This window comes from Nelusetta ayraudi, unplaced genomic scaffold (genome assembly GCF_046127955.1).
Source record: "Nelusetta ayraudi isolate G7.1 ecotype Tasmania unplaced genomic scaffold, CSIRO-AGI_Nayr_v1 ptg000011l, whole genome shotgun sequence".
In the NCBI taxonomy this organism is placed as follows: domain Eukaryota; kingdom Metazoa; phylum Chordata; class Actinopteri; order Tetraodontiformes; family Monacanthidae; genus Nelusetta; species Nelusetta ayraudi.
This window is the reverse complement of record NW_027466061.1, coordinates 9,544,717-9,570,583: the sequence shown is the minus strand read 5'-3', so window position 1 is coordinate 9,570,583 and position 25,867 is coordinate 9,544,717. Positions and strand designations below refer to the sequence as shown.

General features: G+C 49.2%; 1 long non-coding RNA gene across 2 annotated transcripts; it reads left to right on the top strand.

The window, feature by feature from the left end:
• Nucleotides 1-12,419, top strand: LOC142884203 (uncharacterized). Of its 2 annotated transcripts, none has more exons than XR_012926138.1 (3): nucleotides 1-309; nucleotides 2,454-2,565; nucleotides 4,315-4,570. It is a non-coding gene; the product is annotated as an uncharacterized LOC142884203 (long non-coding RNA). The 2 variants fall into 2 exon arrangements; XR_012926137.1 differs by lacking the exon at nucleotides 4,315-4,570 and adding an exon at nucleotides 12,359-12,419 and having other exon boundaries at nucleotides 2-309.
• Nucleotides 12,420-25,867: the final 13,448 nt, after the last annotated feature.

Here is a 25,867-nt window from a genome sequence, read left to right as displayed (position 1 = left end):
ATTTTATGTTGGGGGAAAGGTTTCGGGAGTGCGACATGTGTTGATGAGAAAGTGTGAAGTTCTTGCTACTGCTGTTGCTTTTTTGGCCGACAATAAACCGAAGACAAAACCCAGTATAGCCCAAATATTACCCAACTCCCCAGAGTCTGGAGCCTCCGCACACAAAAGCCGAGGGTTGTAATACTTAAAATGACTGTTCATCGCATCGCGCCAGGAGGGGACCCTGAACTTTGTCGTTCCGTTGACTCGAAGGTGGAGCAGCAGCAGCAACAGCAGCTCCTGGACCGACACCAGAAAGCCACCAGATTGGTAACGTCCAGTTACATTAAACACCCCGCGTCTTCACTTTTCACTCCGTCTCTGTTCCCCCCCCTCTCCTTTAACTTCTGCTCCTATCCATCACCTCCCGTCCCATCTGGCGCCCATTGCAGCAACACTTTGAATAAATTCCTCCCCGCGCAAACAAAGCGCTTAACATCTCATGAATGCGACTTTTTTAACACCTCGAACACAGATTGCGGTGAAAGTTTAGGGCCGGAGGAGTAACTAGTGCAAAGAAATCTGTCCCGGGACACTCCCTCGCGCTTCCACTTCATTGCCGGCATTGTGCTCGGGAGCGCGCAATCTGTGCGGCCGGCTCCGCCCGTCCCCGCCAGCTTTCTAATGACTTTCCAATGATGATTTAAAGTCTCGCCGAGCCGTTACTGCCTCCCGAGCTCCGCCCACTCCGCTACCCCCTCACCCTCACCCCACTCATTCACCCATTCACTGCTTTTGAGTCCCACCCGACTTTTGTCCGGGGCTGTTTCCATCACTGCCATCCGGGATTCAGGGGGAGGTCACGGAGAGCGCACAGAGATTCACCGCATCGGGCACTTTGCAAAAAGCAGAGATATATGCGAGTGGAGACACGCAGGGCCAACTCTGGGCCCCCGGAGTCGGGTGGAAAGAATTAGAGGCTTGTATCCGAGCTGGGAACCGTCTGTGAATGCAACTTTAATCCATCCGCTGTATTTTTCTTCTTCTTGGTTTCAAAGACAACCCGGAACTGAAACGTAGCACATAAGGTTGCTTAATGAATGACTGCAGGGTGTTTGTGTGCGTGTGTGCGCGCGCACACACCTGATGGTTGCTGCACGCCAGATTGTGCCGTGCTGTGGAAGAACAGATGGGCGTGGATGAGTTAAGAGAAGCATGGAAGGATGGCAGACGTCTGAGTATCACTCATGTGAAGTTATGCCCCTCCCCCACCACCACCACCTCCGCTGCCACATGCATCCTCTCCAAGTATGCAGCATGTGTGCTCAGCCTGCATACAGACGAGGCGCTCGTCGATGCTGATGCAGCCGAAAGCAGGTCGCCCGGTTTGAGGCGGCCGGCGTTTGACTCATCAATCACCTGGAATTAAGGCAATCTGCAGCGGGAGAGAAACTTTTTACTCACCAAGTGTTTCGCTTAACGTGCTTACAGTGAGGAATGAGTAATCTTGACAGCGGCAACAGACAGCAGAACAAACTCGGCCGCGCAGCTCACGAGGGAGATGAAATACGCTGCGAGAACTCGGAGCATTAGGCGGCTGTTTATTCCGCGGCATTAGCGCGACGACGCTGTAGCAAAGTTTTGCCAGCTGTTGCCGAGATGTGATCGGCTTGCGCTCGCATCCGAGGTTGGAAAATGAAAAATGCGCGTGTCGCTCGCAACAAAGACACAGTGCTTTGACGTCTGTTTCAATCACTATTTTAAAATCTCAGAGCAGCGCGGCAGTGAGGGGGATCCAGGTTCTTTATTCACGACAGAGTCTTGCACTGAGGGCGGAACTGTGTGTGGAGCAGGCAGCAGGAAGTAAAGGGTTGGACTTTGTGGAGACGTATATTCACGTCAGGGAACACAGCTAGGAGGGAATCTTGCAGAATGTTGTTGGAACTTAGACCTCTGTGATGCAACTAAGGGCCTGTTTCCACTAACGCTACTTGGCTCGGCACAGCACGGCTCGGCACGGGTGTGTTTCAAATGTGACTTGGTCCCAGCTCAGCGTGGGTGGAGTTACTGCTGCAAGGTGGACCGAAGGTCTCTTGATGCTTATTATGCCGTCCTGGTCCCCGATTCAATGGTTTTATTTCTTGTATTTTAACAAAACGTTTTAGTCTCAGAATGATTTTGCTGAATACTGTTCACTGTTGGTGGTTTCATTTTGTTTTTCTTCAGCCACGGAGAACAAAAACGTCTGCACCTCTTCGTTCACCCACTGCACAATTTCATAAGACCTTAGCTTTCAATAGGTTAAAATGTACATGAGGGATATTTAAAAATAGCGATTTTGGTTTTTGTGAAGGACTCGTACTCGTCTGTAGAGCCTGGAACAGCTGCTGGCTCGGCCTGATTCTCAACCCGTAGACTCCTCCAGTCAATGTTTGAGCATCAACATTCATTTCATTTTCTGTCCCCCCCCCCAGAAAACTTGAGAAAGGTGTTGGACCCTGAAGCAGATGTCACATTGTGGGTCCACTCAAACCGCTTCTTCCTGTCTTCAGCCGGCAGCAAACTCATCTGCCGCACCAGCACCAGGTAGAATTTTTTTGTAATCCTTTTGATTTCGCTATTATACAGAACTTGTCCCGTGTTTTTAATTGAGTGGCAAAAACTTCCAATCGGATTTGTGGCTTTGCAATATTAGCAGTGATGTCTGCTGAGGGAAGCGTTACGTGCCTTCACTTTTGATCTTGTGATGTGAAAACACCATCCAACTCTAGTAAAACTGCCTGCACTGCAGCATCCATGCTCATCTCTGCGGCTGCAGCTGCTGTGCTAAACTAGCAGCAGCATCTTCTGGGTGCCGGTGCAGTTTTTCAGAGCGGCTTGGAGCAGCCACGTCTCGCTCTGAACCCCTCGGCCGCAGAGGAAGCCGACTGGCTTCGCTGAAATTAAACTGAACTCGACTGAAAGTTGGAGAGGTGGATGGGAATATTTCAGGAATAGAATCCCAGCGACCCTGCAGCTGCCGACCCCGGGGTGTTGGGGAGCCTGGTTGGCTGTGATGTGAGACGATCACATGGATCTGCAACTCAGAACTTCAATGAAAAACCAACCTGTGCCGTGGCAGTTTCTCCAAAAACACAGCGGTGTGCCGCTCATCTTCATCCCGAGACAGAGAGCTGTTCCTGGTGGGATCAGACGCCCTCCTCCTCCTCCTCCTCTGCCACCTGGCAAACAATTAGCGCTCTCTGCTTTCCTCCGTGTGGGCTCCAAGTGTTGCAGCTTTAACGAAACATTCCATTATCGCAGATAAACTTTGTGACACGCTTCTCGGGCACGGAATGATTCCCATGACGGCCCTAAAACGTTGTGAGGCTTATGAGCTTTTTAACTTCAAGCAATAACCCAGTAACCTACTTTATAGACCCTGTGAGTCACATAAGACAATCAGCGGGCGCGTTTAGCCGCCAAGGTGGAAACGCTTCTTAAACTTGCCGATTTGAGAGGCAACACGACTCCCACTCTTACTTACTTTGTAAATGCCTCTCTCTTATCTCCTCTCCCACTCCTCTTCAATCTTACCTTTGCACGTTCCCCCTCTGTTTCTTTCTCTTTCTGTTTTTTTTTTTTTTTTTTTTTTGCATTTCCTCGCCACTTTCCAGTCCCCACGGCTCTATTTAGAGCGCGGCAGAAGCCATGTTAATGCAGCGACAGAGGATTGCGCAGGTAACAACAAGTCCAGCTGGCAGTGCACCCGGAGGTGCTCTTCCCCTCTCAGAGAGAATTAAAGCGTCCCTGTTTATGAAGTCGTCCGCCATAAACAATACTATAGCATTCTCTTTGAACATTACGGCTTACGCCCGGTATAAAGCCACGCAGAAAAATGCGAGGGGACGCGGCGAGTGCCCACGCACTCCGCACACAATCCACACGCGCGCGCAGAAGTTGCAGGCTGACGCACCCATAACCACGGCGCTGTGCAATCGGCGTTTTCCCTCTGCGTGCGTGCGTGCGTGCACGCGCAAGACTTTGAAGAGACTGCATTGTTTTCCCCCCTGGGAGAAAAACCGCCTCGCAAAGGCAAAAATTCAGCAAACAGTCGATTTGCAACCCCCCACAGCCCCCCACACCACCTCCCAAAAAAACAATAATAATAATGATAATAATAATAAAAAATAGTCCTGAAATATCCCTGTGCCCGCTATAGAGCTAATCAATATTTCAGCAGCGCAGCCTTGATTGTTCATGCAGGGCCTTGAGAGGCTCTAATGAGGCAGAGCAGCAAAGACAATGTGCTCGGCACAGAAAGACTGTCTTCTAAAGGACAAAATTATCTTTCAGATCCCCAGGATGAGTCGCGCTTTGCCCGGGATGAGCCGCAACTGAAGTGAGCCACCGGAGACCTTCCGCCGGATGAAAGCTTATGAGTAGGCATATCTGTCTGGGAGAGCACAGATGTGGCTGTCTCTGATCTGCTGTGTCAAAGTCCTCACGCCTCATATGCTGTTTGTTGTCACTTTTCAATCGCACTTGATGGTGGAAAGGCTGTATGCAAATAAAGCGCGGCTGACGGACTGACGCAGAATTGAGAGCTTACTGTGAGATAACGTACGCAATAATAATAAAAAAATAAGAAAAAGTTTGGCGAGCCGCAAATAGATCTCTGAATACCGCGTTTAATATTCAGAGACAAAACATTCACAGCACGTTGCCAAGAGAGCGTGCATGAAATGCTAAGGGGGTTCAAAAAAAGGCTGAAGGTCTTTTACAGTTTTGCACTGATGCTCCTCCCTCTGCAAGGCTGCTAACTACCAAGAACGACCCTCACATTATTTGGAGTTTTATTCACGTGCACGTGTTGACAGGAAAGTACTTTGTTAGCTTCCTGCTTCCGCCACAACTAAACTCTGCATGTAGCGCTGATTTTTTTTTTCCTGCCTACTAAGACTCGGGTCGGAGCTTGTCAAAATGGCTGTGCCAGATTTCACTATTTAGTCATTTGCAGGGCCAAGTAAGGCTGCTTAGAAAGAGGTCTAAAGTTAGTTTAGCAACATTGGTCAAAACTTCCAACGTCACTTTACCAAAAGATTCAGGTTTAAAATGCTAGACGCTAACAAGTTCAAATAGCTCCCAGATGTTTATATTTATATTTCAAAAACTCCAAAAACCTCACTGCAAGAAGGTTGTGGGTTCGATTCCGGGTTCTCCCCGGGTTCTCCCTGTGTCTGCGTGGGTTCTCTCCGGGTTCTCCGGCTTCCTAGAATGGCTGTTCTATATTCAGGGTCTCTGTGGGGCTAACAAACGCAATGAGTGGGCCAAAGTCGGTTAGTTCCGCCAGAGCCGGAGCCCCTTTGTTTGTGTGTGTGTGTGTGTGTGTGTGTGTGTGTGTGTGTGTGTGTGTGCGTGTGCGTGTGCGTGTTGTTGTTTTTTTAATTTGGGTAGGTGGGGTTGGCTGCCATGCAGGGGCCAGGCGGGCCCTTCAGAACCTGGATTTGAGCGCAGCAGAAGAGACTGGATCAGGAGGCGGGCGCCTGAGATGGACTACATAAGAACCAACCCCCCCCGCCCCCAAAGTTAGTTTAGCAACATTGGTCAAAACTTCCAACGTCACTTTACCAAAAGATTCAGGTTTAAAATGCTAGACACTAACAAATTCAAATAGCTCCCAGATGTTTATATTTATATTTCAAAAACTCCAAAAACCTCACTGCAAGAAAGTTGTGGGTTCGATTCCAGGCCTGGGACCTTTCTGTGTGGAGTTTGCATGTTCTCCCCGTGTCTGCGCGGGTTCTCTCCGGGTTCTCCCTGTGTCTGCGTGGGTTCTCTCCGGGTTCTCCGGCTTCCTCCCACAGTCCAAAAACATGCATGTGAGGTCAATTGAAGACTCTAAATTGTCCGTAGGTGTGCATGTGAGTGTGAATGGTTGTTTGTCTCTATGTGGCCCTGCGATGAACTGGCGACTTGTCCAGGGTGTCACCCTGCCTTCGCCCTAAGACAGCTGGGATAGGCTCCAGCAGAACCCCGTGACCCTGAGCTCAGGAAGAAGCGGGTATTGAAAATGGACGGATGGAAATCTTCACTTGTTTATCAGTTTTTACACCGTTGCCACTCCTTCTAAAAATGGACCATGAGGCTCTTTATATTTGGACTCTTCCGTATAAACAGTTTTTTCTGTAAAAATGTAGACATACAGATTTGAGGAGGGGAAGCTGTCAAGATACATCCTTTCTCAATTTTGTAAACTGCAGTTGATTGAAAAGGCAGCGTTCAAAGTGAAAGTCAAAGTCAGAAATAACCCTCCTTTAAATGTAACTTCTTCTACCCAACCTAAACAAAAAAAACACAAGATCTTGTCTTTGTACGTGCTGTGTGTATGACTGGTGTCTTACCCGCTGGACTCCAAGTGACAAACTCCTGTTAAAAGCAGCTAGTCTGCCGCATTCTGGCTCCGCAGTGGCTTTAAGCAGAGAAAACAAGCTTTGTAAACAGAGACTCTCGCAGGCGCACTACCACACACAGCAGGCAGCAGCCAATTATCTTTTAACTCACAATAAATGAGAAATAGTCAAATTAGTATCGGCTCTGGGAAGCATCTGATTAGAATATTTAAAAAGTCAGGGGGGGGGGGAGTAGAGGAAAACATCCTCACCCACAATTCCTCATAGACCCTCGACACAAAGCCAAATGTAGGCTATTTCATAAAACTACAACCCCCGTGTCATGAAAAGCCAATTCCCCGGCGGAGGCGTTTCTCTTGATCGCTCCTCCCGCCTAAGCGCCCTATTTCTCCACATAGTCGTCTTTGTTTGCAACACTTGTCTCGCGTGCACCGATAGGAAAAAGCCCGCGTTCGATTCATCGTTACATTTTTTGGGGGCGTCGCAGGGGAGAGAGAGGGGGAAAAAAGGCAAAAAGCAAAAAAAAAAAAAAAAAAAGAGTGAGTGTGTGTGTATGTGTGTGAGAGAGAGAAAGAGAGAGAGAGAAATCTGGCTTTGTTGCCAGAGAACAGAAGGCTGACAAAGTTTTATGGAGGCAGCCATGAAGTTCTGCCTCATTAGATAGAATGGCTGTTCTATATTCAGGGTCTCTGTGGGGCTAACAAACGCAATGAGTGGGCCAAAGTCGGTTAGTTCCGCCAGAGCCGGAGCCCCTTTGTTTGTGTGTGTGTGTGTGTGTGTGTGTGTGCGTGTGCGTGTTGTTGTTTTTTTAATTTGGGTAGGTGGGGTTGGCTGCCATGCAGGGGCCAGGCGGGCCCTTCAGAACCTGGATTTGAGCACAGCAGAAGAGACTGGATCAGGAGGCGGGCACCTGAGATGGACTACATAAGAACCAACCCTCCCCCCCACTCCCCCCCCCGCCCCCCCACACACACACACACCTCCACTACCCCTGTAGGACTGCAGGTTCACAGCTTGCTCTTGAATGATTCAATCCGAGGCGTCTCCGCCGCTGCGGCGCAGCCAGATTGATGTCTCCAGAAGCACTACAGGTGTATTTCCCACAGTGCACTGCAGAGGTGGAGCCACGCAGCTGCAGCCGTTCATCAAAAGCAGCCAGCGAACGGCGGCTCTGTCAGGATCCTCCGTCAAACTCGCTATACCGCCGTGGTGTTTTTTTTTTTCATTTATTCTTTTTTCTGAAAGACAGATAGTCGCTGGCTTTCTGCCACCCCGAGTCTCGACGCGTCGCCGCTCTTGTGTCTCGCGATCACAGGCGCAACAGCCGAAACCCCGACGACTCTGTGCAGAAAGACGGCCGGGGACTGCCGCAATCAGTCCATCAGACCCGCAAGCAAACAGGCCGTCACTTCCTCCACGCCTTTAAAATCTGGAGGCCGAATCCGTCCAGATTTGTAATCGGTGTTATTTGCCGTCCGTGTAAACTGCGATCAGCGTTTCTGATTAGCGAGTCTGGCTCTTGATTTTACCCTCCACTCTCTTGCATAAAATCTTAATGGTACACAAGGTTTGCAAATCGACGGGATTGATCTCAGACGGCCATTTGCTGGGCGGGAGGATGGGAAACAATGAGATGCTGAAGGGGAAAGAAAACAACTTTCAGATTTTTGGAAGAATTTTTGGAAGAATTTTCATGCTGCTGCGCCGTGGCCTGATGAGATGAGCTGCAGTGTTTAACTAAACTGTGTCCAAAGGCGGTTCGAAACAGAGAACACCACTTGGTGCCGTTCTTTGCTCTTCTTTTAATGAGGAAGAGTTGACCCATTCTGATTAAAATGACCACGCTGCAGCTGTGTCATCAGCAGGAAGCTGATGGCACAGTTAAACACCAGTTTAGTTCCCATTTCAAGAGGGAAAAGGGAAAACGTGCCAAGATCCATGTTTCTAATCCGTGACTCGGGTCAAATGATTGAAGCTATGTAAAGTTTAGTGATGTCATGGGATGTTTTTTTGTGGCTACAGGAAGAAAGACAAGCTGGAGAGTCGATTTCAGGAATTCAATTTGCATTCAATTTCTCATTATTATTTTAAGTCAGCAGCAGAACTGAGGTATCACTCTAATGCATCTTATGTCAACTGAATGTTGTATATGTCACAGGTGATTCTGCAAAACAATTTTCCATCCAACATTTTGCATGTTAGCTCTTCTTCTGAAAAAGACAAGAACTTTTGCTGTTACTGTAAATTTTCCAGTGCAATATTCTTCAAAATGTGCATTAAAGGGCTTTAAGGAAGCTAGCCTATGGCCATAGCTCTCGCCTCTCTATCATAAAGGGACAGTGATTGGTCTTGGAAAACTCCTGTTATATCTCAAATCAGGTGTTGCATTAATTGGCCAATTATATCAAATTGGATGCAAACAAGGCTGCAACACAGTGTTTGCAGTCCTCATTTCTGAAAAATCAAACGCATGGAGCAGATGGATCTTTTGTGGCCCCATGTGTGCTGAGTCACATTGTGGGTCATCAAGTTGATGGACATTAAGACTGTTTTCACTCTCTTTCATAACACTTGGTTCCTGGTCCACTGTAAAACAAACAAAGAAACAAAAGACTCCGTCTGTCAGACTCCAGATCCAGGTTATAAACGAGGCACAACCGATAGTCACACAGAGTACATGGAGCACTTACATTATGCAACATGTTTTATGAAGCCATTTTGCACAGACATAGACGCACCCTCAGACTCTGCCTTGACTTTTGCTGAACCTTGAACAGAAGAGGTTCAAAAAGCACTGATAGGAGCGTGTCAGTGGTTCTCCGTTCTTGCTTGGAATTGTCTGATTTCTTTGCTGCAATTCTGCCCACAAGATCTCCAAAGTCAGCAGAGCCAGAGTGGGATACAAGTCGTATTCATGCTAACAAAGGTGGGGCTTCAAAGAGATATTTTGTTGTAATGCTTTGTTCATTTTCAATTGACATTAAAGTCAGGTGTTTCCCACATGATCACTTTTACCTCCTATGAGGTGGGTCACCAAAACACTCCATCCATCTGCTGCTGCTCTGGCCCCTCCGTCATTTTTTAGATATCATTGTGGCCCACCAGTCAAAAAGTTTGCTCACCCCTGAATTAGACCAACACAACCTTCCATGCCAATATCTGCGTGCCCTTCAAAAAAAAAAAAAACACACACACACACACACACACACACACACACACACACACGCTATTTCATAGTAAATTAATGTAGGAAAGAGTCAAGCAGGATGTTATATTTGGAGTCACTGTGTTTATTTTTTTCCCCCACGTGCATGTTATTTTTAAGGACGACCCTGCCTCAGCACGCAGCGGCGGTGAATATTTAAAATGAGAATCCACTGGCTGAGTTTAAGGACACATCTCAGAGTTCTCCTCCTAAAAAAAGATTAGAGGATTAGGAAACCATCTCCGAGTTGCTGTTTCATGTCTGTGTCCCAGATTCGGCTCGATATCATTTCGGATTGCACAAAGACGCGCGCGGGCTGGAGGCGCTCGTGGGCCGAGATAATGGCACAGAAAATTTCCCTTCTGTCATTATTTTCATCTCACTCGGCGGCAGTCAATTACCGCAGCGCACTTTCATTGATACTGTAATGGGTCTATTCTCCGCTCACGTCGGCTCGCTCATTATGGGCTCCTAATGCAAATGTAATGCAGCCTATTAGAGGTGTTTAGCGCGCCTGTGTGCGCGGAGACGTGGGCATTCGTCGGGCAGATGGACGCGGCTCCGGGCTCTCGCTCACCCCTGACCCCCTGCAGATGTCCCAAAGTCGGCCAGAAACCCCGTCACGGAGCGGCGGAAAATCGCTAACGCACCGGAACCGACTTGTCAATACGCGGCACAATTAGGGCGCGTCACGGCGCGGCTCCGGCTGCGCGGCTGCGCTCGTTGCTGCGTGAAGCACGCAGCCGGAGATATAAAGGGCCTGCTTGACCGATGGCTCCCCCGTGAATGGGGCTCTGGTGGTCATACATAAATTAAGAGGTTAAGTGAGCCATCAGGAACAAATGTTTGCATTTATTAACTAAGAATAATGGCTCCCAGCAGCATGCTTCCCCCCGCGGGTCAGTGCCCGAGGCCTGTTTGAAGTCACAGCGGACGATGTGAGAGCGGAATTTCTGATATTTATACCTCAGTCATCCTCAATCAGCCGCAGTTCAGTCAGACTTTTATTATTTCAAGTCGTGTGTTCGTGCGCGCTGCGATCAATAATGCTGCAAAAAAAAAAAGAAAAAAAGACAAAATTCTACCAGTAATAAACCCACATGGGGCGCGTGCTGCAGCGCAGACTCTATAAAAGGTCATCGCGGAACTTTATCTAGACGCTTCCAGGGAAACAAACTTCCCTCTTCACACGCGGGCCGTGATCCCGCAGGAATGCGTGAGGCAGGTGTAAATTTAAACTGTTAACGAGGCGCGTCGAAAGCATCAAAGAGGCGCCGCGCTGAGACATTCTCGCGTCGGTCCGCGCCGACACAAAGAACCATCAGAGACTTTTTTCCTCGCTAAACGGCGCAGAGTGGCACCGAGCTGCGGGAGTTGCATTGTGGCCGCAAGAGGAGCCCCCCGCAGGCACCGCAGGGGCGAAACCCGCCGAGTCGTGCGAGTTCAGGCGTTAACGAGACAGATGAAGCGCCTCTTATTGGCCGGAGAGCGACGAGTGCGTCCACTGTGTGGGTGGGGGAGGGGGTGTTCGGGGTGGGGGGTTATAACGGTGCCAATAATAACAAGTCATACGTCGGTGCGAATAATCTCAGGATCGCGACAGTGACGTCAGCCAACAGCTCAGGAAATTGTGATGTCTAAATATCTCCACTCAGAGTCATCTTGTCTCCTCTCCCTCCTCCTTCTCTCCCTCTTCATCCTCCTTCTCTCCCTCCTCTTCATCCTCCTCCTCCTCTCCCTGCTCTTCATCCTCCTTCTCTCCCTCCTCTTCATCCTCCTCCTCTCCCTCCTCTTCATCCTCCTCCTCCTCTCCCTCCTCCTATTTCTACTCCTTTATCACCTGTTTTTCTTTACATCAGTGTGCTGAAGCCTGAGATTATTTGACTGAACAAAGACAAATATTTTCATTCACAGTTGATGGTTTACAAAGTAGGATCTGGATCTAAAGAAGGTTGAAAGAATTGTCAGCAAAACCAGGGATATGTTATTGTCTATTCCTTTGATTGGTTTTTCATGAATTGCATTAATACATTGACAGAGTGACGAAAAGCTTGACAGTGTTGTCTCATTTGCTGAGTTGAATCTTGTGGGCAGGGACTGATCATCTATAGTTTGTGCCCAGTTAGACAAGTTCTTTGATTTGAACATGTCTGGAAACCTGTTGCCTGAGGTGATCGGCTCTATGACTAGTAGTTTTTTTTTTGCGGGGAAACACTGTGACGCCATAAAGCAAAAGGAGTCAGTGGGGGAGACTGCCTGTTTGACTGATACTGCTTTAAAAAATATGATATGTTCTCTTTCGCTCTGAGCTTGGCAGCGAGCGCTACATATGCATGATGTCCTTTGACATTGAGTGTGTTCAATATGAGTCGGAGATGGATGTGCCTGTTGTGCTTGCTGAGGTTTCTCGTCTTTATGACCTGAAATTTCAACTCCCGGCGGCTTCTCTCCCAATGTAGTCGCTCATAAACCTGAAAAAATATATTCCAGTACTACAACATATTTCCAAGTTTGTAGAAAATATTTTTGATGGGTTCAGGAAGTGTCTCAACAAACCTTTTGTTTTATTCCACAAAACCAAGAGCAAGAATATCCACTAATACTCATCCATTTTTTTTTAAGAACCAAGCAAAACCTTCATGTTAATTTTCAAATCTTAGACATGCAAATTTGCTGTTGACCTCATGCGAGGCTAAGCTGACAGTCAGGATTTCTCTCTCACTTTTGCTGATTCTCTGCAAATCAAGTTGACCCACCGATGAAACCTGTACTGTACTTTCAGGTTTCAGCGACCGGGTCAGCTACCAGTTCCAGCAGGACCATCAACAGGAGAACTCTCATCTTCAAATTCAATCAGTATCATGTAAGTATTAAAAAGCTCTCTGGCAAGTCAAAAAGACCAAAGACAAGGCGCAGAAAGTTCAAAGTGTGACAGGGAGGCAGCCACACGACCCGGAGCCACTTCCTTGGTGAAGCACCAACCTGGTTGAATAATGGAGGATCTTTTCATCTGAATGAAAATTAAATAATTCATCACTCGCCAGGAAGGGGATTCATATCATCTGCAGAACAAAAAGAAAGAAAAAAAAATCGTCTCTCATATTACAAGAGTGACCTTTTCCAATTTATCCCCCTCCACCCACCCACCCGCCTTCAGTGCGAATTTGCAGATGCACAGGAGCGGAAAAACTTTCCCATCTCGTCCCTGGCAATGGGAAGGAGTCGCGAGTGCCCGCTAATACGCGACAAATTGTCCTAAGGCGTTGGAATAACACGTTTGAATGATGAAATCCAGCACGATTCCCCCTTGGCAGGCAAATTCTCTTAAATCCTTGAATCTCAGCAGGCACGTAGGGGTGGGTTTTAGGAAATTAGGTGTATGTACTGTGTGTGTGTGTGTGTGCGTGCGTGCGTGTTGTTAGCGCAGTTCCCCTGAGGGCTTGTGGGTACGAGGCTCGCATGTGCGTACGCCTGCTCTGCCGTAGGTGGCTGCATAAGGCATCTGGGTGTCGTTTAAATAAAAGGCGGCTTATGGAAATGAGCTCGTGTGACCAACTGGAGGGACGACAGCGATGGCGGCACATAACACAGTTTCTTTTTTCTTTTTTTTTTTAATGTGCAGCTCAGCCAAGTGAAGGGAAGGTAAGAGCTCCGGCGCCAGGGAGTCATGCATCGTTCAGCGGCAGAATATTTCCAACAGTCTGCTGGGTTCGTTTCACACATCGTGTCTGGGGGAAGGGAGTCGATTTCAACAGGAAGCCGGCGTACCGTCTTGTTTACATTGTTCACAAGGAATACAGGAGTTTTGCAGGGCTGCTGTTGGAGGCGGCGCTAAGATGAGGCTCAGGGTGGATCAGTGGATTCCGGTGGGGTTCCTGGGGGCCCGGGTACTTCCTGCCCGGGGGGCCCCCGCAGTCCCTGGGAATGTTTAAACTCCTGCCAAAGTCGGGAGAAAAGTGAAAACGTCTTTTCTGCTGAGAAAATCCCACGGCTGACTTCTTTCTTCTTCACGTCTTCATTTCAATCAAAATGCCACCTGGTTCTGATACAAACCTGCTTTGCTCTTTAGCAGCGACGGCTGTTGGTTTACAAGTTCACAGTCACTTCTGTCCAACAAGTGGACACGTGACAATTGGACTTGTCGATAATCTTTCCTGAAAGACGAGAGGGGCGGGGGGGTTTTGGAAGGTGAGTGGACGATCCCCCTGTCTGTCACGGTCTAAGCAAAGCAATGCCATTCTTCCCTGAACTGCACTTCCACAGAAACATATTCTCATCCCGCCTTGTAGTGCTTGAGATGGTCTTGGTCTCCAGACCACGTTTTAAGGGTCTCGGTCTTGTCTTGGACTCTGAGGCATTTTACTGGGTCTTGTCTCGGTCTGGACCTGGAGGCACTCGCGATTGTCGATCGAGACTGTTATTATCTGCAATGACAGATAATAACAGAAAAGAATCCAGCTGCTGCCTTGTTACGCACTGTTAGTGACACCCGGAGAGGTGACAGCCCTTTTGTCATGCAGCCATGCAGAACTTTGAGGTCTTTCACTACCACCATGAGTGTATTTTCAGTGTTGAGCTCAGACATTAAAGGTTTTTTATGCATTTTGTTAATGCCTGGAATGGCATGACTTTGAGTTGAATTTGTCCCAGTTAATTTAATTTTTTTTCATTTTTATGAAGCCAAGTTTTTTTTTGCTTTTTTTAAAGTGGTTCAAAATAGCTCGCTGAAAAGAATTGTTGCTGTTCCATTGATGATGTGATTTTTCTTTGGTGTGTACAAAGTCTTGGTGTTGTCTCGGCCTCGACCTCCAGACGCCTTGGTCTTGTCTCCATCGTAATGCTCTCCATCTCTATAATGTCTTTATTTTTGTCTGTGCAGTCTTACTGCTGCTTCTTGAGCCTCCAGGCGAGTCTCCTCAGCTGCAGCCAGGCCAGAAAGTCACTTCCTGTTGGACCTCTTTGCCTTCGCCCATGCCTTTAAACAGCAATTTGAAAAGTGACTAAGATGCGAGCTTGGCAAAATGGACGAGGGACAAATTCAAGGTCCAGTATTCAACCTAAGACGAGGCGGAGGTTCGGGAACGATGGCGGGTGTGTGGAGTGAGCAGCGGCTCACTGGGTGACGCCCAGAAGTGCGACGCGTCGTCTTGGGAGTGTGTTTGCGCTGATTGTCAGCATGGAGGTGGAAGCGGCTCCTTCTGCCCTCCACGTCTCCTTCTCCCATCCTCCTCTCCTCTCCTCTCCTCTCCCCTCCCCGCCCGTCTGTCACTCAATTCTCATCTGCAGGACAGCGACGGCGGCGCGGCGCCTCCGTAGCGTGGCCTACTTTTGTGCTCTCACACAAGGAATGGAAATGAGCTCAAGTTATTTCTCGCCGAACGTCTGTCTGATTTTAATTAACAGCGCGGCGGTTGTGATAAAACAACGCTGTGCACATATCTTACAGCGACACACAATCCCATCTGATCCGCCTTCTGTGTGCGTGTGTGTGTGTGTGTGTGTGTGCGTGTGTGTGTGTGTGTGTGTGTGTGTGTGTGTTTAATGGAGGGGAGGGAGGGAGTGACACAGACAGTGAGCTGAAATTCATAATTTAGGTGAATGCCCACAAGCTGCACACAGCAACACTGATTTTCAATGAGCTCCTCTTCAGGCCTCACATGAGCCCACACACACACACACACACACACACGTGTGCGTACACATACACACTCTGAACCTAGTACTGTATTTTTAATTGTTGCTGGTGTTTTCCCTCCCCCTACAACAACACGGTGCGTGGCAGAGTTCAGAGAGTGTTGCTGCGGCGGTGGCCTCGCTCTCACTCCGCTCACCTCTGCCGCTCCGTCTTTGTCACGCGCACACACACACTCACGCGTATTTATAGTGCGTTCTGTCAAACAATGTGCAGCATTTGTGCGTGTTCATTTGTAAGTAATAACATTGACAACTGAGAGATGGAGCGGTAGAGAGAGAGAGTGAGAGTGTGAGAGAGAGAGAGAGAGAGAGAGAGGGAGCGCTGGTTTTTTAAGCGTGTTTCCACTAACGAGCTGCATTGTGCTCCGGGCGACGTGCGTGATCGCTCGGAGCTGCTCCCTCTGTGTGTGTGTGTGTGTGTGTGTGTGTGTGTGTGTGTGTGTGTGTGTGTGTGTGTGTGTGTGTGAAAGTATGCACGCTCGCCTTATTATTGGCAGCTGCAAGATCTGAACAGCGTCTCGCTTTTCTTTCCCCCCCAACTTTTTATGCACTACTTTTCCTGCCCGTTCCCCAGCCCTTCCACTCCTGCAGGCTCCTCCTCCCCCCCCTTCCTCCTCCTCTTCCTCCTCCTCCTTATCTTCCACCTCCTACTAATCCTCTTCCTTTTTCTCCTCCTTCCCCTCCTTCTCTTCCTCCTCCTCTCCACACTTCTTCTAATCTTCCGCCTCCTACTCTTCCTTCCCTTACTCTTTCACCTCCTCTTCCTCCTCCTCTTCCTCCTTCTCCTCTACCTCCTCAGCCTTCTCTACTCCTCTTCCTCCACCTCGTTCTCCTCTTCTTCCCCCCTTTCCCGTCTTCCTCCTCCTCCTCCTCCTCCTCCTCATTATCATCATCTTCATGCTTTGCACTCTAAACCTGGATGTTCTCTCAGCTCCGTGCCATTGTTTGGAGTGCGATGCATTATCCATCTGCTGCTCCACTTTGTTCACTCCACTCAGCCTCAAGTAGCTGCAACTCGTGCGTTTCACACTCACGCTTCGCACACGCATCGTCGCGTTCCTGCAGCGGCGCCGCCGCCGCCCCATTAGCTTTAATATTTCAGCAGCGTCATAGCATCCGCCGCCGGCCTTGTCACCGCCTGCTCCCGGAGGACCCGGACCCGAGTTCGGCCCCGGCTTGTCTTGGCGCTCCAACGTCAACGGCGAGACGTGGAGGGGTCGAGGCGTCTCGTGCGACCTTGGAGCCCCCCCGCCCCCGTCCTCCGGCCGTCCCCTGACGACTCTCAACACGCCTCAGTCCCAATCACTGCCAAGCTGGCCGTCTCCTGGGAGGTGGAGACGGTGCAGAGAGTGCAGGGGTTGTTTGGGTGGAGTGCAGCCTGCTGATGGGGCGATTTCAGGAACCTGCTGCACGCCACGTTGAACCCGGATGGCTGAGGTGACTTCACCTTTGGCTGAACGAGGCTGTGAAGGCCGCGGCTTCCCTTTAATCCGGGTGCTAATTCTTGTCATGCCGTAGCCGTTCAGGGAACTCTTCTCAAATCCCGTCAGACACAAAACAGAAAGCTGATGGCCTCTGCTGAAGAAGAGCTGCAGTGTTTTTCTTGTAACCTTTAATCTTAAGAAACTGCCTCTATTGCAGCGTGATCGCTGAACTCGTGATCAGCAGTTTTTGACGTCTTCTTCTTCGCCTTCTCTTTTTTCTTCTTCTTCCTGTTCTTCGTCTTCCTGTTCTTCTTCTTCTCCCCAATACTAAAGCTGACGAGGTCCAGCTTGCTCCAGATGGGAGTTGTTCGATGTGGATGAGCTTCCAGCAGAGAAGTGGCGTTCACCTGAACCCTTGTTCCCGCCCCCTCTGGACCCCAGTCCCCAGATCGGCCTGGCTCTGGAAGCTGATCTTCGTGTGGGACTCACCTTCCCAGGAGGGTGTTCAGGTTTGGCCGCTGCCCCTTTCACCTCGGCAGCAGCAGAGAGAAGGTTTTGGTGATGGACGGGAAAATGCAGCAGCGAGTCCGTGGGAGGAGAAGAGGGAGTGGAGATAAGATGAGCAGAGGAAAGTGCAGAGCGAGGTTGCGTGGGCGGGCTACAGGGTGCTGATTAGGCCCCTCGGTTTGAAGTGCTCAGCAGCTTACACATGCGCGCGCGAGCACACACACTCGCGTGCGTGCACATACACACTCGTGTGCACGCTGCTTGTTTCACTGTCTTTATAACTCATTTGGTGTGGAGGTAGGTGAGCGGGGCGGCGCGTTTAGGCATTCTGTTAGAAATTCTCAGCTCTTTGAGGTGGAACATTTCCCTTTTGTTCTGAAATTCAAGCCTGTGATCAATTGGACGAAGAGGCCTGCTGCATAATGGAGCCTCAGTGTCTGTGCGAGCGCACCTGCATCTGTTTTATCCATCCTTGTGCGTGCGTGCGTGTGCGCGTGCGTTCCTGTCCATCCATTTGCGAAGCATACGGCTGAATTTGAAGACTCAGACTCAAGGCGGGGCAGAAAAAAAGCCTCTCGCACCTGCAGTGGAAAAAAATGATTGCTTGTGTTGTTTCTCATGTTTTCTATGTCTCTTTTAACAATCTTTATGTCTTCCTCTTTGCATTTGCACTTGAGCAATGGCCACAGTGCAAGGTTGTTTCTGTATATCTTACTGTGTCTCACAGTGTTCTTCGACAGACTTGCTATGTTTTGGCCTAGTAAGTGTCTTATGTCTGTTTGTCCCGTGGGAAGAGGTGCTAAATCATTACCTTGGGAGAGGACGAGACACTTCAGGGGAGGGAACCGGCATGTGGTATAAGGTTGGCGGTTCAAGTCCCACTCCATCCCAGTCTGTTGTTGTGTCCTTGGGCAAGGCACTTTACCCACATTGCCTCGTATGAATGTGAGTGAATGTTGGGTTGTGGTTGGAGGGCCTGTTTGGTGCAGATTGGCTGCCATGCTTCCGTCAGCTGTGGCTACACTGTAGCTTACCTCTACCAGTGTGAATGTGGTGTGAATGAATAATGGGTTCTTCAATGGTGTAAAAACTTTGTCCATTCTCGTGTGTGTTGAACATTCCAGCGTGAATGCTGTTTCGACCACTGCTGTTGCTCCTCTTGTAAGATCCTCATCTGCCACTGCTCACACTTTGTATTTTTCGCTCACCTAGCTAAACTTTGTCGCTCACCTCTACAACACACCACACAGGGTTCTTTTGTACTCAGACAACACAACCTGCCAGATACCTGCCCGTCTCCCCTCCACCTCCACCTCCCGACACCCCTGTTTGGCCAGAGGCCATCCACTGGTTTGCTCCAAGCAGGCGGTTAAAACCCGAGGACCGCAGCAGAGGGACGCGCAGCCAGAAGCACCTCGGCCGTGATGTCCTGCGAGTCATAACTCATGCATGGACACTAAATGGACACGTTTGTTATCTCCACAACAACGCATCCAGAGCAGCTAAATCTTTCATCGCTCCCTCAGCCCTTGTGGTAGCCCCCTGCCAAACACACACAAACAGACGCACACACTCGCGTGCTTCCCACTGTGGAGTCCACAGGTCATCCTCCAGCGGATGAATCCAAAGAGGATGCAGGGAGGCACCAACAGCCATGGAACACCTCACAACCTTCATCAAACATTAAAAGTGGGACTGTCGAGCGCACACCTGCGTGCACATGCACTGGGGGGGGGGGGGGGGGGGGTCTTTCACGCCTTGATAAATGTGCATGTTATGAAACATTAACACACATATATCCCCGTTGCCTTCCTATGAAAAATTCAGGCTCTTGTTCGGGGTGATACACGCCCTGCGTTCGACCTCAAAACGAAGCCTGAGACGTTTTTTTTTTTGTCCCGGGGCGCAAGTCTACAACCTAAACCACAAGTTGTCCGATCAGCTGTTTAAAAATTAAACCCTTGGAATGTCTGACCCACTTCAAACAGTCATGACAGTTCATGCATCACAACAAAGGGAATTATTTTACAGCCGTTCACAGATGGGCTGGTAGTTCCCACAGTACTTTTGGTCTTTGGTTCCGCTTCTGCATGGACATGATGGAGCTTTTTTACGTTGAAAAGTCAGTTTGCACTGTTAGCCAACACCAGCTCATGAAGACACATTACAGCAGACACGTTGAGCTCTGTCTGCTTTAGCCCACTCTGACTTTCCAACCTGAGATTCCTGCTCCAAGGGTTCATCTTCAACTTGAGGCAGGGTCATTAGCCAACAAAAGTACCAGAAGTAAGAATAAGAAGTTAAATGTTTATTTATTTATTTATGTTTAAAGATATTACATGAGACTAGACGAAAGTACTGGGCCAATTTTAGACCAAATGTAGATGCAGGACTGAATAAATAAGTTCTCATCTTCAGACACGCACTGCATTAAAGTTAAAGATACTCTGCTGTATGACTGATATTTTATTAAACAACGTTTTCCCAAATTAAAAAAAAAACTCTAAAACTTTTAAAAAGGAACCAGAAGCACATCTGTAATTCTGACATCCTCTGGATCACAGATCTTCCGCCTCGCTGACCAGTGTTGTCTGGACAAGGTGGAACTTGAAAGATTAGTAACCGTGGAGACGGAGTGTTCAACTCTCCTGCCAGACCTTTGAATCAAAGGATCCCTGCAACAATTTGCATCTTGCGCATGCATCAAAGATGCTGAGCTAGCATCTTCTTCTTTGCGTTATTTTTTTAAAACGTGATATTATTTGCTCCAATTATTTGAAGTCCATGTGCTGTTTTGCCCTGACGCTGACAAATGAACGCTACCAATCTAACTTGACTGTCTTGAATTAGCTTCATTTACTCTGTGATGTAAAAAATCTAGGCCAGGGTTCCACGAAAACCGTTCTGAGCAGTAGGACTCTTTTCCAAGGAGTCCCATTAGAGGTTCTCCCTTTTAAAAACCTCAAGCCCATGTTCACGTTCAGAGAAAATTTAGGAATAAGCAGAATCGTCAGGCTCCTGCAAACCATGAAAGCCCACAAATGAAAGCGCCTGAGTTCCAATGAAAAAACATAGATTCTATTTATATCCAATTACATGCGAATACTAGATCAAAGAGAGTCCAGGCATGTTAATGCCGTGCGCCTGCTGCTGGACATCACTATCAACCTTCAGTGCTGACGCACATAAATCTTGCACTATTTTTTTCTTTTCTTTTTGCTGCACTTGCTGACTGACTGTAGTTTGTTTCTCACCGCTGCCAGACCAACCTTGCCTTCTGGTTGGTGGGTCGCAGCCTTGCGAGAAGTTGTGTGTGGAAATTACCTGAGAGGCCGGATGGACAAAATGTTCTCCGTCTGAACTGAGTCTTGTTCTCTTGTCTTTAAGCTGGTAAACTGAAATTCCATTTGAAATTAGAGGAGGGGGTGCTTGGAGAAGTAGACAATAAATCTGAAATCTTTTGGCGAACGTCAGAAACTGAGATGATTGAATATTATAGACAGATAGATAGATAGATAGATAGATAGATAGATAGATAGATAGATAGATAGATAGCATCACCTTAATGATCATTGGAAATCTGGCAGTCAGGGGCCACAGATTGGGGACAATCCCTCCATTCAAGGAGCACACAAGGACTTTTGGCTTGCACACACACACACACACACACACACACACACTCACACTCAAAGAGAGGCAGTCGGCTGGAAGGGAAAAGGGGTGGTACCAACCACACACACACACACACACACACAGGCCTCCGCCCACCTCTGTCGACATTTATTGCTCTTTCTGTGTGAATGTCCCCGGGTTTCATTCACATGTCTAGGCATTGTGCGCGAGGTTGTGCGTGTGCTCGGCGGTGTGTGCGTGCGTGTGTGCGTGCGTGCCGCCGCGACTGAGAGCTCCCATTAGCAATTCATTTGTGTGTAGTTAACCATTGTGCAGGGAAGGCAACATTTTATTTGTCTGAACCCAACTGCACCATATGGCGACACCTTGGCCCCGCCGCTCACACTCCCACTGCCGCTCCTCCTTCCCCCTGCGGACTGCACTCTTGTTCTTCTGCTCCTCTTCTGCTCCCCTCTTCTCCCTCGCCCACAGTTGCTCTGATTGGTGGACGTTGCTGTTCAGGTCCAGACCCGAGGAAGTTTCCTCCTACTCCTCCTCCTCTTCTTCCTTGTTCTTCTTCTTCTTCCTCTTCTTCTGGTTGGAGAGCTTTACGGCCGCAGCGTGCGTGCAGGATTCCGCGCGTGTGCGCGCGCATGGTGTCGTAGGTCGATGGGGACAGGCTTCTGTGGCTGTCAGCTGCAATCAGCCCTCACGTGTGCCAGTAATGTTGTGTATTGTCCGAACACATCACCAGAGGAGAATCTGAGCCGTCCATTAAAGTTCAAAGCAATTTATCACCCTCAGCCTCAGCCTCAGCCTCACCTCCGTCCTCTCCCCTCCCCTCCCTTCCCCTCCCGCTCTCCCAGTCTCCCATCACCCCTCGCTCCCTCCTCCTCCCCACCCTTTCTCCGCCTCTCCTCCTCCTCCTCCTCCTCTGTCTCCGTCCATCACATCCATCCCTTCTCCCTCTCATGGGCTCGAATTAAAATTCAGACGGGATTAATCTGCGGGCTGGTTCTGCGCTCCCTGAGACGCCTCGGCTGCAGCAGGTTTTACCTGCTGCGTAATGCAAATATTACTCCAAATAATACCGGTAATAACGATAAATCCCTCTCGCCCGTTTTTCATTCTCACACTCGTGTGGGTCTCATGTGTCTCTCCGCCCGACTCCGTCTGTCACCCTCGCTAACGCTCGCCGCCCTTGACATCTTGAGTGTGATTTGTGACAAGCCAGAGCTCCAGAAGGCCTTTGAGCGTGTGCGTCCGAGTGTGCGTGTGTGTGTGTGTGTGCGTGTGCCAGGCAGCGTGCGCCCTGTGCGTTTCCCTCCGTGACAGGAAGCCACCCTGGGGTGTGATAACTTTGGACGGCTAGTTTAAATATTAAAACTGGCCCCAACAACTGACAGCTCTCTCTCCCTCTCCCTCTCAATGTCTCTCTCTCTCTCTCTCTCTCTCTCTCTCTCTCTCTCTCTCATTCTCTCCCTCTCTCTCTCTCTTTTTCTCTCACCCGATTCAACAGCCTTCCAACATGCATGCATAAATACAGACACACACACAGACACACACACACTCTCCCACACGTGTTCCAGCCTCGACAGTAAGTTGCTTCCCTTTACAGACCTGCGTGGCTGTGTTGACGTGTGACAGTAGGTTGTGTGCGTGCCTGCGTGCGCGCGTATGTATGTGTCTGTACGCGTGTGTGCGTGCACACGCACAAGTTCAACACAACAAGGTTGGATTTGGACTTGTTTTTAATCAGTGGGATTTTGCAAATGGCCTCGGGCTTCTCCCAGGGACTAATTAGTGATGTGACTTCGGCACGATAAATAAACACACACACACACACACACACACACACACACACACACAATGTGAAAATATTGAGAAAGAGAGCAAAATGCTGCATCAAAACACACACTCTCAAGCACACGTACACACACACACACACAAGCCAACACTCACAAAAAGAATAGAAGGAGTTGGAGAGGAGAGTCATGAAAAACGTACATTTACAAGCGGAGTAAACAAATCCGCCGATGCCGTCTGATCCGAGCCCGAGCTGCTCCGTCTCGACCCTAATTTCTTCCTTTTCCCTCTTTTACGCCTCAACGCTGTTTTATTGTCAAGTTTTCACTTCCTATTTCCCTCCCCCTGTCACAGCACACACACACACACACGCTCACAGATTCCGCTATTTAATGTGTTGACAGCCTGCGCCCAAGTGAGAGCAGAAGGTTGACGGCCTAAGAGAATTCCTCGGGCTTTTCCACACTGCACCTTAATGCGCACGTACGCACACACACACGCACACACACGCGCACACGCATCCTGTGCGTGTAAACCAGAGAGATTAGCAGCTCATTACCATACCACAGGGGGGCTACACACAGGGGACGGTGTGTGCATGTGTGCCAGTGTGTGTTGCCAGCGCACCTCAGAGCATTGTCTCCTGGTCATAACAACAACTGTTCCATTATTTCCTGTGCATGTGTGCCAGAATGAAAGTGTCTTTAATCAGGAGTGGAGTGAGGGGGTGGGGGTGGCAGGGGAGGAGGAGATGTGTGTGTGTGTGTGTGTGTGTGTGTGTGTGTGTGTGTGTGTGTGTGTGTGTGTGTGTGTTGGGGGGGTAGAGAGGCCACAGAGAATTACTATATATCGCCGGGACAATTATCAGATTAAACAAATTCCCCTCATTAAGCGGCTAAACCAGCCGTCCAATCGGCAGCCAGGACAGAGACAGCAGACACCTGGAGTTGCGGAGATGATCCACTTTCAGAGTCGGCCTTCTCCGATCCGAGGGAGGACGGTTTAGTCCGTTTGAAGTCTGGCGTTTGGCATGAACAAGGGGTTGGGGGGGATGCAACCCAGTTTACAAATTCTGCTTTTCCCGTCTATTTCCGAAGTTGCGCCTTTGATGGGTTTCCCGCTCGGCGCTGGAATGAAAGCTGGGGCGAGGGTCACGCAGTCTGAGAGATGGACACTTTCCAGTCAGGTTTGCTTGTGTGATTCAGGCAGGAGTTTGGATCTGCGACTGGTACGAAGAGAGCGAAGTCGGCTCACAGCTCTCAAAACCCAGTTGTGTGTTGCTGAGCGGCTGCACTGTTTGTCGTGTTTTCGAAGCTTGTGAGCGTCTTTGGCTGACAGCAACATGGGTGATCAAAAATTGAATTCACACATTGACCGAGCGATGGAAAGTTTCACACATCCAATCAGAAGAGGGCCCAGGGAGGCTCTTTCAAAGTAAAACTTGGAAGTTTGGCAGGATAAACCATCTGCCTGTGACATTCAAGGTGAATAAAATCCAGCTTTTTACCGCCAGCTGTCACAACATTGGACGAGTGTCGCTTTGCTGTTCTTCGCGGTTTAATTAAAAACTCTCCAAAGCCTTGAGCGCCAGTGTCTCATTTCGTTCTTCCTTTACCTTCTCGTAAGGACGTAAGCGCCGCTATTAAAGCAGCCGCACTGATCTGGTTGCCTGCCGGCTGTGGCCACAGCCGAACCTCTCGCCGAGCCTCTGCTTTTATTTTGAAAGGACACCGATTGCTCACACCGCGTGATGTTCCCAATTCTCGTCTGAATCGGGAACATCATGAAAAGTTCCCGACTCTTCATGTTGGAATGTGTAGAAATTTGGACTTGAAATCTTTGGCCGCCCAAGTGCGTTGCAAGGTTAGCGGCTGTATATCTGTTCGCATGATCACATTCATCCATCACACTGAGGTGTGTGATTATTTTGCCTAAAGCAAAAAGGAATAATTGCACTGCAGCCTCTATGTGTGTGTTGGAGGTTGGAGTGGTGGGAGGGGGCCACAGCATCATAAGCAATATGGTGTTCAGACAACCAAAACGGCGGATTAAGCAGCAGACAAACACGCGTGGCAACATGATGTCACTTCGCCCCGCAGATTAATACGAGCGAGGAGGCCCCCGATCCCGAGCGCTCTAATTGAGGTGTGCTGTCATCATGTTTGTGCTGATGTGAAACACTGTCAAACAAACAGCCGTTCTCCTGGGAAATCTGGCGGGGCCCCGTTGAACCCCACCACCACCCCTGCGTGTTCCTTCCTTCCCTTCCTTCCCTTCCTTCCTACTCCTGCGCTGCATTAGCGAGACATCGCGGGCAGAGGACAAAGCAGACTCTTGGCTCGCGCCGCCGGCTGGTAAATGGACTCGCATTTATATGGCGCTTTTAAGTCGACCGACATCTTTGAAGCACTTGTCACATTAAGCCGCTCACGCGCCGGCCTCCAGTGCGCTGGCGTTCTCCACCTGAGCGCCAGTGGCTGAGCTCAAGGACACAACGGATCCTCCAGGTTTCCCATCAGGGGACGCATCTGCAGCCACTTCCTCCCAGTGCATCAGCAACAATGCACACACAGAAACCGATTTTATTTTCAAATGGTTTGCAGAGCTTCTTTTCAAAAACTCAAAAGAGTGATTTGAAGCCCTGTTGAGAATAAAGATTTACTTATGTAGATGGAACCAGCGCAGGGCAGTGAAAGTGAGAAAGTACTAAAATACTGCGAGTGTGCGTGTATGCCACGCACGCACACATGCACTCGCGCACACCTCTTTGCAATCAGAAATCAGCGCCCGGCTGCAGAGAGAAAAGAGAATTCATTAAACTCAGCCACCCACGCTGGGCCACGGAATTGACGGAGGTAAAGAGGGAAGGAAGGCGGGGAAGATGTTGACGATGAGAGCAAGGGAGGAAAAGACTGTGAGAAACGCGGGGCGGGAGTGAGGGAGGTGGGGAGGAGAGAGGTCTCCTCTCACTGGGAGGGAGGGGGCCATTGAATGGAGTGCATTGAAGGTCGGCAGAAGAGAAAAACTCTGGAAGAAGGAAGGGGATGAGAAATGGCGGGAAACAACAGAACGGCGATGCAAATGAAAGGAAGCCTGGCCTTGTGTTACGAGAGCAACCTTTTTTCTCTGCACAGAAATAATGGTTTGAAAATATCTGTCAAATTCTTTGACTTGTGACATGGAGAATGGCTTTCTGGCTTTGTCCAACGTCGTCTTTGGTCACCAGCGCCTCTGCCATTACCAACATA